Source organism: Pinus tabuliformis, chromosome 4_1 (assembly GCF_031772625.1).
Source record: "Pinus tabuliformis cultivar Carrire ecotype Pingquan chromosome 4_1, CPIR1, whole genome shotgun sequence".
NCBI classification, from domain to species: domain Eukaryota; kingdom Viridiplantae; phylum Streptophyta; class Pinopsida; order Pinales; family Pinaceae; genus Pinus; species Pinus tabuliformis.
Genome location: NC_142303.1, coordinates 206,067,137 through 206,078,916, shown reverse-complemented (window position 1 = coordinate 206,078,916; position 11,780 = coordinate 206,067,137).

The window sequence follows — 11,780 nt, the reverse complement described above, 5'->3', positions numbered from 1 at the left end:
TCTGGAGTGGCGAGGTGGATGATTGATCTTGTGAGGGTATAGATGGAATGAATGAAGATGATGATAGAACCTCACTGTGAGATTCAGATGGTATTTTCTTAGCTTTCTTATGGCTTGGCAGAGGAAATTCGAAAGGAATTCTGATCTTTTCTCTCTGTGCTCTAGCTAACCATTGAGATGGGGTGAACTGAGAGGTAACACTATCTTTGGATAACTTATATTTTTCTTGAGATAGCGAAATCCCTTGTAATTTATCGATCAATGATTGAACTTCAAGGGCTTCAATAGAAGAAGAATGATCTGCCTTATTTGGGATTTCAGCAACGAGTTGTATAATTTTCTAGGAAACTCCTCACTTAGGGTCAGGGGATTTGGAAGGATTTCGAGAAGTTGGAGGTGATGGGGAGGGATTTTTGCACTTAGAATGGCCTGCTAATTTGGATTTTCTTGCCATTTAGAATCAGGCCCTCCTTCTAGCACCAAAATGTTGAAGCCTCAAAAATCGTTACTTCAACATGGGAGAAAACCACTTGGTCTGGACCTTGGTTCGCAGCTCCTTTTCCATTTGGAGTAGTGGCTAAGAATGGGGATAATGGGATTGGTTTCCCAATCTATTTAATGATTTTGCTAATGGGGTGATATGTGATCTTTTGAAGTAATGTCTGAGCAAGAAGTAATCTAATCTAAACTAACAATCACATGCATTTTATCTTAATTTAAACATTAAACACATATTTCATTAAAATTGGAAATTTTTTATTACAAAGACATCGTTAGAGTTGAGATTTTTGGTTATTTTCAAATTCTAGATTCTCTTAATTCCAAATTTAATGATATATGTGTTACTATCTAATTCTAACTATACCTAGGATTAAATTGATGTATGCGATCTACAATAATGTCTGAAAGCAATTGATAATAAAGTTCATTCAATTATGATTAGAAATGAATTCGTTTTAACAATAACTGTTTCGTATAAAAAGTTAGCTGAAACGATTGTGAAAGATATATCGCATAAGAAATTATTCTTGTATTCAGCATAAAATATATATCATCATCATACAAAAGTGCAATAATGGCAATCAAGATTCAGACTTTCATACATAAACAATTCGAAAAGAAATCATTGCTTAATACATAAGTGAAAATGATTACGAGATAAAAGTACCGTTTATAATACGTCCTACTCATGTGCTTCAACAATATTGATCTATCTTCAGTCTATTCAACACCATCTAAGAGCACAAAAGTGAAATTTCAATAGAATATGCTAAATCAGATAAAAATAAATCCTATTCCATTAATTGCAACAAAACTTCCTTAAAGGGAAAGAAGTGCGCATTTTGAAGACTGTTTCTGATAAAATTTATGGACCCCTCTCTAACTGCATGAGAGGGGTTTAAATACTTAAAATATCAAACTAAAAATATATTATTACAAAAATAGTTGAGGAGGTTTAAATGACCTGCCTCAAATTATGCAAAAATAAAATCAAAATAGAAATAAACATGGTGACTAGATATCCTGCGTTCGATCCTTCTAATCACAAATGTCCATCATAGGTGTTATAGACATTTTTGTGCCTTACAGCATGAAGCATGAAATGTCAATAATCTAAGGGATCCAAAGTCCCTAAACATGTTGTTCCTACCCCTAGAGGAACAAGGTCAGCAAACCACAGCACTAAATATCAGTTCTCCACCTGAAAACACTCAAAAACAAGCTAATTCTGGATCATGTCAACTACTCCACTGAGCATCTGCGCTGAATGTCAACTGCTCCACTCTGTACCTGCGCTGAATGTCAACTCTAATGAAGGCTACCTGCGCTGGGCGAGATTGGCCAAGTGGCACAGTCATTCTGCAAGGTGTCAAATGCCCAGGAAGCTTCCAAAATGACACTTGGATCAGGGAATTCGCCTTGTGATGAGTAAGAGGATCTAGATCTCCAAGTGGAAGCAAGAAACTCCAAGTGGACTCAAGAACTGAAGAATAACTGAAGTGGGAGAGGACACTAGTCAGCTTCATGCCAGCCTCAAGCTGACTCATCCTTTCTCCAAAACTCCTATATATAGAGCTCTCTCATGAGGTCTAGGGAGGCTGGAATCTTGTGAATGTAAGGAAGTGCTGTTGGTTTGAGTATAGAACTATTGGGTGATTGCTTTGAAGGAGGTGAAGAGGAGATTTTTTTCTGCTGGGAGGTGTTGCTGGATTGGGCCTCTTATGGTTGTAACACTCTCAGAACTTTACTTCTTCCATTAATAAAGCATTTGAGGTTCTTCTATATGCATGTGTCTCAATGGCGAATTGATACTTGTATATTTGATTTATTCTAATCCTTGAATCAATTATGAATGTATGCTTCTTGTAGTTTCCCTTTCTTGTTATTTTGCAGGATCTTGGTGTAGCTGGACCAGTGAAAGAGCAAGGAGCTGGGAGCAAGCAGCAAAGAGGGAAGATTGGATCAATCATTAGCAGAAGATAACGGTTAGTGGATCTCTTTCTCCTCTCTCTTACATCTCATAAAGAAGTAATCTCGAATAGCTTTGCATTCGGTTGTTGCTGAGGTACTATCACCCTTAGAGTGGGATAGGGTCATTCCGTATTGGATACTTTTCCCAACAACAAATTGGCGACTCCGCTGGGGATCGTATCTTGTTGGTTGTTTGTGTTTTTGCTATTCATTTCATAAACACAGGGAGTACCGAATCGAACCTCATTTGGATCTTTCAAATGCAAAGTAGAGGGCAGCTACTCTAGCTCAGTTTCTGGGCAAGTTTATGATTTGAAGAGCTGATCCACAAGGACTCTAAATAGCTCTTAGTGATAGCTTTTCATCCTCCTTTTCATCCCTTAGTGTGTACTTGACTGATAGCTTCTGATTTGGCCAAAAACTGTGAATTTTTGAGCAATCTGTGACCTGGAAACCAAGAGAAACGAAAGTTTCGTTCTTCAGTGCAGGCTGTGTGAAGGTTGTCTGCATTTCAGCGCAGTTCCCGAAGGGCTACTTGCGCTGAATGTCAAACTGATAGTGTACTACCTGCGCTGAACCAGTCTTGCCTTGTGCTACTGGGGTTTCCTGCTGTTTCTTGCCCTGTTTTCACCCTTGTTTTTGCAGCCTGTTACCAGTCAATGTACCTATCTGAAACCAACTTTCCTTGCCACTATTCTGCCTCGGTTGTATAAAGAAACTGTGTTTGTTCTTTGTGTATTTCTTATATCATTTGCAGTTTCCCATAACGAAAGTGAATCAGTCTTGCTGTGGCCTCTTAGATCTAGACCTGTGATAAAGTGTCGTTTTGATCTTAAGAGTTAGTTTGTTTGCTGTTCATAGCTGATTGAGCTTTTTCTTTCATCATATGGTTTGAGTTTATATATTTCTAGTGTCGAAACAAGTAAATCCTAAGGTGTCTTTTGATTTTGGACAAGCTTGCTTGCTTTCACTTGAAATTGAATTCAAAGTTATACAACAACTTTCTTTTTGTGTCGCACAAACATTAAGAAAGAGAAAAGAAATACCTGCATTGTGCATGTGCATTATGACAGTTTGCATGTTGATTTAAGAAAAAAGTGCATTAGTGTGTGCTCTATGATCTGTGTGAAAAGATGTTATCTTTCTTTTCCCTCAGTAGTTAAGATTTTCAAAGTTGAAAGATTGAAAAGCTTGCTTATCATCTTAGACTGCATTTAGGAGTGTTATTATACATCTCGTGGTGATCCATAAAGGCAAACTGCTAAACACGATCAACCTTAAAATAAATTGAATTTACATAACAACGCTTTGAAACATAACACAAACACATAGAGGTCTAAGCTAGAGTGTTTCCGGCGTCGTTAAACCTGATATCTTAGCGTTGAGTGGTTGGGTGATTCCTCCACGGAAGCGATAAGTATCAATACGGACTTGTGCTCCCACGTACCGTCGCGTATATATTGGGAGACCCCTATAGGAACAAAGCCTTTATCCATAGGAAACCGTGTCGGCCGCCCTACTGATTGCAATGCAGTGAACACAACATTCACGAAGATCGACCACTCGTACCGTAAAACGTATTCTGTGGTTTTGCGAAAAGTTTGGCACACCCTCTGCCTAGAACTCCAGAGCAGTTTCTTTGGCCTTTTTCAAACTCTATAACTGAAAAAGTCCATCCGAGCATTTGTCACTTCGGGCTCGTTAAAACATCGAAGGAGACTAGAGTCATCTTTAGCTTTTTCTCGACTCTTAAAAAGTGAAAAAGCAAGTTATGTCTAAAGCGTCGTTATAAAATTTATTTTAAACGGAACATAATCACCTCCTATTCCTACGTTGATCTTTAGGTTGAGAACATGGAACGCCCCAACCAAGGAACTCCACATGATGGAAATCCTAGTCCTTTCTCCTCTTGGGGAGAAGTTGGTGCGCCCCACATGGCCACATTGTCGCTTCCAGGACTGACAATTGGCCTGCCTATTTGGCTATTCTCAACCAATGTAGTTCAGAACACCATGGTTCCTGAACAGTCGAGTCAATAGTTAGATCAGTCTAGAGCTGCCCACCAGCCTTCAACTTCCTATAACTCTTCCTCCAATCCTTCATCTTCGCAAGGTAGAGTCGGCAAAAGCCAAGCTCCCATGGAGAAGAAGGAGAAGAAGAAGAAGGAGAAGAAGAAGAAGGAGCCTAAGGTGCCTGGGGGCAAGCAAAAGACATCTGACAAAAATCCACACACAGCACAGACCGGGCCTAAATCGCCATGTGTCATATGTAGAGGAGACCACCTCCATAGAGATTTTCCCTGTATTCCCCGGATACTAAGGGACTGGTCCCCTCGGTTGCACAATTCAGGAGCATCAACCTCTGATAGCCATGTTGAATGCTTACCGTCAACCAGCGAAAGTGAAGGTTCAAGACAAAGAGGGGGAGCGAGATTCCCCTGCAGACTGTGTGAAGGCGATCACGCCATCCACCGTTGTCCCTTCTTAGACGAAGCGAAGAGAGTTTTGGAAGATCACCCGGTTTCACCGTTGAGACTTCCTCCTGGATACAAAAAACTCGTGCCAAGTCCTTCGTTGGTTGAAAATACGGCTGGCCCGCTCAAGTGGTCAGCTGAAGAGTCAGTCATTGAAAATGAACCTACTGAATCCAGACCAGACGAAAGTCTAAAGGTCGAAACGGCAGTTGACCCGGTTCCGCCTTCAGAGGTTTCATCTTCAAATGACACCGTCACTGAAGATTCATCTTCAAATGACACCCTCACTGAAGAGAATAAGGATGACACCATCCAGATTCTTTTCATCAACATCGACTCTGATGAGCATCAGGGCAATGCGCCCACTCCTTTATCGTAGGAAGGAACATCGTCAGGGTCATACCTGGCCGTGTATTCGGTCCCACCACCAAGCAACCTGGTTGTGTCCTTTGATTGGAACCAACTAGGCAGACCCCGGTTACGATCCAGTATACCATTCAGAATCATAGTCCAAATTTACAGAATGGTAATGGCTGGAACTATCATTGATGAAGGGGCATCTGTGAGTATCCTTTCCTCTATTGCTTGGAAAGCACTGGGTTCCCCGGAGCTTTTGCCTGAGATAAGAGATCTCTCGGGTTTTGATAAAGGAACCAGTCGACCATTAGGGATCCTCCCCAATGTGCCTGTTACATTGAAAGGGAAGACCGTTCAAATGAACGTGATGGTCGTTCAAGGACCCTTGGATTATAACCTACTCCTTGGACGAGACTATATATATTGCATGGGAGCTATAGTCTCCTCACTCTTTAGAGTAATGTGTTTTCCACACGAAGGAAGAATGGTCAAGCTCGTAGACCAACTTTCATTTCCGGGATCACGCATCGCAAATAGTCAAATACCAACCCTGAATGGTCTATTCACTCAAGAAATGTCTCCACCCCCAGTCCTCCTTCCCGATGAGTGCGAGTGATTCGAAAGATGGGACTGGAACCCAGGGGGCATGCATCCTGGTCTGCTTTGGGCAGAGGAAACCCTGGATAAGGTAGAATTTCCGCGGGAGAATATGACTAGTCCGTACCCCGTCCCCTCCTTCCTCCTCGTAAGGTAGAGCCGGCAAAAGCCAAGCTCCCATGGAGAAGAAGGAGATGAAGGAAGAGGGGTTGTTCTGGAACAGGATTCTTTTGTTAAGGTTACTTGTTTGACAAAGGTCATTCACCATTGTCTACTTCGGTAGACAGTGCCGAGGAAATGTTTTCATTTGATGATGTTAACAAAACAATCTTTGGGTAACCAGAAAGAGGCAAGCCTCACCCTTTAAAACAAATGTTTTATCGGATAAGTAGGGGCAGCCTTGAAATTGTACTTTATACCTGGGGCATGCAAACCTTTTGGAGTGCAAGCCGAAGAGCGGTTATTTATCTGTTTTTTGGATTAGTCGTTTCCTAACTTGCATAAAGAAAGGATGTGGGGCAAAGGTCAAAATTTGCCAAATTAGGAGCATAGCTTCGTGAGATAAAGCTCCATAAAAAATAGCTATCTCACAAGAGACATTTCTTATCTTATGACTGGTATGATCGAGCAGTTTTACCGCGGAATTTATGCTCGTTAAAAAATAAAAAGCGAGATCCGAGCAGTTTTAGCACATAGTTCATGCTCGTTAAAATAAACATAAGATCGAGCAGTTTTAACCGTGGATTTATGCTCGTTAAAAAATAGAAAAGCGTGAGCAAGAGTTTCCTCCAGAGTTAAGCTCATTAAAAAATGAACCTATTCCGGTAAATAACCATTGTGATCGGAAATTTATTAGCCATAAAAGCCTTGGTCGTGTTTGCACCCGCCACCTCCATTTCATTTGGCCAATCATTCACCTCCATATGATTGTTTACCTATTTTGAGGAACAGCTGCGAAGAGTGATTTCATTTAGCCATCCTTGTGACACTGCCGTGATTGGAAAATTCCAACCTGTACCTGGAATCTGCTGCTATCCCTGTTTATCACTCGTTCCTCAAAAGACGAGTCTTCTATGAGCTCTTTTCATCTGACTCGTAAAATATGAAAAGTTTGCCGAGTTTTGGCCTTCCAGCTCGCTAAAAGGACCGGAAGAGCTATCCCTCCTCTAGATTTTAATCTTTTTGGACCTGAGGGATTATTACACAAAAAGGTCGAGCGCTTGTTTTTTTCGGCTCGTTAAAATTATCGAAAATGCATCCCTTCTGTATTGTTTTATACTTTTTCGGACTTAAGGGATTAGATGACGAAAAAGGAATTTTGGAGTTAACTTTCTGTACCTTTTCAGACTCTCTAAAAATGAAAAGGACCGAGTTTTCCTTGTCGTTAGACTCGTTAAAATGATTAAATAGCGACAAACTTGTCTTTAGACGAGAACGAGTTTCCCTATCGCTAGGCTCGTTAAAACATAGCGATGGGCTTGCGCGAAGGGCAAGTTATAGAACAAGCATATGTTATCCTCCTCAAGCTTGACAAAAATAAAGAGGTACTGGTCAGAAATGACTGGGGAAAAATTGGGAGAACCTCAAAGCTTTAATGGTAGCAAGTCGCTCTTGAACATGACACTTTGTCCTCTGTATCACATCGGGTTGGGTTGTTTCATTCACCGGTCTCATCACCATGGTCTTCGCCAAACCATCCACATTTGGGGTAATGCTACCGATCCATCACATCAGTGTCGTTATATGTTCAAGAGATGTTGTTCAGAAAGAGTCAACCGTGTCCCATCCACTGCCATACATTATCCTTCATCCACCCATGATCGCCACCCTGAATCATATTTCACAGATTGTTTTCACCTCCACTAAAATCATTAGCTCCGTTCCATGTCACTGATGTGGGATTCATTAAGGCCCTCCTTTGACGGATCGCTTCTTGTTGACTTCAGCTCATTATCCAAGAAGTTGATCTAGGAACACCCCCCTCAGTACTTTGAAGCTTGCATGCCTCAATGGCAAGTTTCTCACTTCCGGCGACAGGTATACATTAATGACCTTCGACCAGAAGATTTTGCGTGGTGTTCGACGCCAAGTCCTTTATTCACACCACGTGAATTGTACTGCAGTACCTTGAGGATCATTGTCATTATTGGTGATTCCTCTCGCGCTTGTTAACGGTTTTACATTATTGACCGTAATCAAGCGATGTCTTTCCATGTTTGACTTCAGCGCAATTCTCACATGGATCGACTTGTACTTAGAGTGAAGATCGAACGAGTATTGAAGACCCCGGATCTAGTTTCATCCATCCGGGCTGCGATATATATTCAGGAAATATAAAGACATTTGATATGTACATCATTACAGCAGATGATCATCCTACTCAAAGGATGATAATTTCAGCAGAGAATTATCAGTCTACCATCAGACGATCGTCTGTTCTATGTACCAAAATGAATTTATAAAGCAGAGCATGGGAATGCCCACCTCAGCTAGACCATGAAAGCAGAATGAAAAATAATGTATTGTATTGTATTTTATTACAGGACACCTCTCAGCGATTGAATGAACTTCGGATCCTCCTGATAAAGCATTTCACCCGATAAACGACCTCATACTTTAGGGGGCAACTGTTATAGACATTTTTGTGCCTTACAGCATGAAGCATGAAATGTCAATAATCTAAGGGATCCAAAGTCCCTAAACATGTTGTTCCTACCCCTAGAGGAACAAGGTCAGCAAACCACAGCACTAAATATCAGTTCTCCACCTGAAAACACTCAAAAACAAGCTAATTCTGGATCATGTCAACTGCTCCACTGAGCATCTGCGCTGAATGTCAATTGCTCCACTCTGTACCTGCGCTGAATGTCAACTCTAATGAAGGCTACCTGCGCTGGGCGAGATTGGCCAAGTGGCACAGTCATTCTGCAAGGTGTCAAATGCCCAGGAAGCTTCCAAAATGACACTTGGATCAGGAATTCGCCTTGTGATGAGTAAGAGGATCTAGATCTCCAAGTGGAAGCAAGAACTCCAAGTGGACTCAAGAACTGAAGAATAACTGAAGTGGGAGAGGACACTAGTCAGCTTCATGCCAGCCTCAAGCTGACTCATCCTTTCTCCAAAACTCCTATATATAGAGCTCTCTCATGAGGTCTAGGAGGCTGGAATCTTGTGAATGTAAGGAAGTGCTGTTGGTTTGAGTATAGAACTATTGGGTGATTGCTTTGAAGGAGGTGAAGAGGAGATTTCTTTCTGCTGGGAGGTGTTGCTGGATTGGGCCTCTTATGGTTGTAACACTCTCAGAACTTTACTTCTTCCATTAATAAAGCATTTGAGGTTCTTCTATATGCATGTGTCTCAATGGTGAATTGATACTTGTATATTCGATTTATTCTAATCCTTGAATCAATTATGAATGTATGCTTCTTGTAGTTTCCCTTTCTTGTTATTTTGCAGGATCTTGGTGTAGCTGGACCAGTGAAAGAGCAAGGAGCTGGGAGCAAGCAGCAAAGAGGGAAGATTGGATCAATCATTAGCGGAAGATAACGGTTAGTGGATCTCTTTCTCCTCTCTCTTACATCTCATAAAGAAGTAATCTCGAATAGCTTTGCATTCGGTTGTTGCTGAGGTACTATCACCCTTAGAGTGGGATAGGGTCATTCCGTATTGGATACTTTTCCCAACACAATAGGCTTGAGCTGTGTTGGTTGGTCAAATTCAGCATTTCAGCTGTCCAGTGAATGTGACATCAGTCAGTGCTGGTGCCATCTCTCCGTAAAGTGGTTAGGCATCAAAGGGTCATGTATTGGCTATGAGGTTTGACCAAATGTTGCCAATATGCTTCCCAGTTTAACATGGTCATTTGCCTTGTTATTTTTTGTTTTTCTTCTGTTTCCTATTTCCACTGTAGTTCAAGCTCTTTTGCATTAGAAAAGAAACCTGGAATGGATTCTACCACAAGGTTGGCACTATGTAAATTTTCATTAACATTTTCCATGACACTGTTTGCTGCTATTGCCACGTCTTCTGTTTCATTTTCTTCTTCTTTAAGCCAAGAATCCTAGCTCGCATATAGGATTTATTTATGTGACTCTTTAGTTAGGAGAGTCAACTTTTCTCCCATCTTTTGTATTCTACTAGGTGATGAAATTGGAGACCTTTTAAAAGATCTCATCATATTTAGGTCTCATTTCCATGACTTGAATTTTCAATTTGTCACTTGTTTCGCAATAAGAGTTCCATTGCGAAATCTTTTGGCACAATAATTCTTTCTGGTGTACCAGCTGGGAGTTAAGACCGAGTGCTTCAGTAACAAAATAATCAATTTTTGGATCATATTTGTGTAGATTAGTTATATCCTGTATTTTTCTTCCTTCTTGAAGCTAGTTCGATGTTCTATTTGCATCTGATCGAATTACTATTGTAGCTTAGCTAACTATATCTCTGCCTTCTCGTTAGATTTTTCTTGTTGTAATTGTTGTTCAAAAGACATAATTTTATCTTCTTTTTCTCTTAGCAACATTTGTACTTCTATTTCTTTGTCCATGGTCATTGTAGCGTAGGCACCTGCAAACTGTGATAGCCTAGTAAGATTGGCGAATGGTCAACGAGTGAGTCATTCCAGAGAACATCCATTGGTTCATTTTCAGGGTAGTAGCAGTTGTAGAGTCCAACTTCGTTTTCTTTCTTTGTATTTTCACCACGACCTTATGTGTGGGCTATAAAACACATCTATAGGTGGAATCTCTTCTATTCTCAAAACTATCTCATAGGTCAAGGTAATAGGGATGTGTTCTACCTCTTGTTTATTTACAGTCTCTTCTGCTGTAATTTCCTGAGTTATTTTCTATTGTGGAGTTTGCAACTCTGGCGATTGTTCCTCCTGTTGAGCCTTTTATTGAAATTGGCCCATTCTTCCTCTAAATCAATTACCAGGGGTTTTATTGGATGTGTGGAGGTGGCATATATTTTAGCTTGCTTGCTGACTAAAGTTTCTTGAGCTATCTTCTGTGTAGATTGTGTTGTATCCTTTACAGACTCCATGCTTCTGCTTTTCCCTTTTTGTGATGACTTCTATGATTCCCTAGTATATTTATTTTGGGATTATGCTCCAAAATCAGTTTTAGAATTTTATTTGAGTCACCTTCTATACTTACACTGGGAGTAGGCTCCCTTATTGGTAAATCAGTAATTAGTCCAATGGGACCTTTGATAACCTCCTTTCTATGTATCTGTAGAAGTTTTCCATATCTTCACGGTCAAAAAGTAATTGTGCCATATGATTCACCTCTTTGAAGGTGTTTTTTTGCAAAAAGATTTCATCGAAGGCATCTTCCTCATTACTGAATATTTTTATTTTCACCAAAGTGGTGAAATTTCTGACAGTGTCGAACTGGTAATATTGCCTTTCAGGGAAATTAGGTAATCACAGAGATAATATGTTCTCTACTTCTTTAAATGCATGCCCTAGCTCATGTAATGAAAATGCTCCATATTGTAAAGGGAATGTAGGCTAGATGGAATTTTTAAATTCCTTTAATGTCTTGCTCATTCCTCCCTCACTAGTTGTTTGATAGGTTATCTCTCTAGCCATCAATTTGTCTGGAACATACTATGGGAGGACATGGGGGGAGGTGATGCTACCAAAACCAATGAAATATGTAAAAGTTTCCTCCTGAAACCATCTGGCCATCGGGAGGATATCTACTTCAGCTTCTTGGGAAAACCTGGGGGAATCTTGATTATAAAGTTGCTTGTGAATAGGGAGAATAACTCCATGACAAATCTTGAAAAATTATGGTTGAAAGTTGGAATTCCCACAATGTCCTTATGGTATATGTGAATGGGAAGTGGATTTCCAACAGTTCATTTCTATCCCATG